A 1,264-nucleotide genomic window follows, 5' to 3' on the forward strand; every position below is an offset into this window, starting at 1 on the left:
AAAGATCATGATGCTATACTTTGCAACAAAATAAACATGATTATTATATAAAAAGTCACTTATTAGAACACATTTTTACTATAATTATCAGGTCTTTGGGTTTTTATTGCTTAGACTTTGTGCATCTTTCTCAGAGATATGAACACAGTTGAGATTTATTGGGTGAAAGTGAAAAATGCAAACTGTGATTTGTTTTTTAACTTTTGCACTGAAGTTGGGACTCTTGCAAAACTTCTCAAGCCTAAAACTTATTTTTTTTGTGAACCTTTATTCAGATATGGTCTGGTAACATCAATGTATACCTAAAGGTAAATTGAGGAAAAACATAGCATTTTTAGGCATTTCAAAATTTGACCATTTTTGACAAAAATCGACATTTTAGACCAGAGAGCCAAATTTTTTCATCTTATCGGAAGCTCACATGATGCAGTCCATCGCAGATCAGGACCTGACAAACAATTTCCATTATTTGACCTTTGACTTATGCAATCTTGGCTTGGGAACAAAAACACGTCTTGAACCTGGCTCATTTTTTTTTGACACAACACAATGTTACCCAGCAAAAAATAGCATTGGACAAGTTTAAGACCTTCACCAAAAAAAAGAGAGCACTACATCATAACCCAAATTGGAAGTTTCTCTGACCTGAAGCCAGAATTTTGCAACAATACATGACTTTGGCAGTTTATTATTGGCCAACTTACAGTTCTACATTGTTTGTTCTCATAAACAGTCAACACAGGACAAGCTTTGGGCTCGTCCGGGATTTGAACCCGGGACCTCTCGCACCCAAAGCGAGAATCATACCCCTAGACCAACGAGCCAAGCTTCTTTTATCTCATCGGATGCCCGTCAAATGCAGTCCATCGTACATCAGGACCTGCCAAATAATTTCCATTGTTTGGCAGGTCCTAATCTATGATGGGACATCACTGGTCGGGCCCCGGGGAGAAAATCTACATTTTCATTCATTTTAAAAGCTTTCATTTTGTGTCTCTTTTGTGTCTCTTGGTAGCAGTTTTCTGTCTCTTTGGGTCGTTTTGTGTCTTTTTGTTGCAATTTTGTGTCTCTCGGGGTTGTTTTGTGTCTCTTTGGGGTCACTTTTGTCTTCTCTGGGGTGGTTTTGTGTCTCTTTGTAGCAATTTTGTGTTTGTTTGTAGCATTTTTTTTTCTCTTTGGGGTCATTTTGTGTCTTTTTGTAGCAATTTTGTGTGTCCTTGTGGTAATTTTGTGTCTCTTTGGGGTCATTTGGTGTCTCTTTGTA

General features: G+C 37.5%; 1 non-coding gene across 1 annotated transcript; it reads right to left on the bottom strand.

Moving 5' to 3' along the window:
* Positions 1-752: 752 nt before the first annotated feature.
* On the bottom strand, positions 753-824 carry trnap-ugg (transfer RNA proline (anticodon UGG)). The gene has a single exon. It is a non-coding gene; the product is annotated as a tRNA-Pro (tRNA).
* Positions 825-1,264: the final 440 nt, after the last annotated feature.

This window comes from Centropristis striata, chromosome 12, assembly GCF_030273125.1.
Source record: "Centropristis striata isolate RG_2023a ecotype Rhode Island chromosome 12, C.striata_1.0, whole genome shotgun sequence".
Lineage (NCBI taxonomy): Eukaryota > Metazoa > Chordata > Actinopteri > Perciformes > Serranidae > Centropristis > Centropristis striata.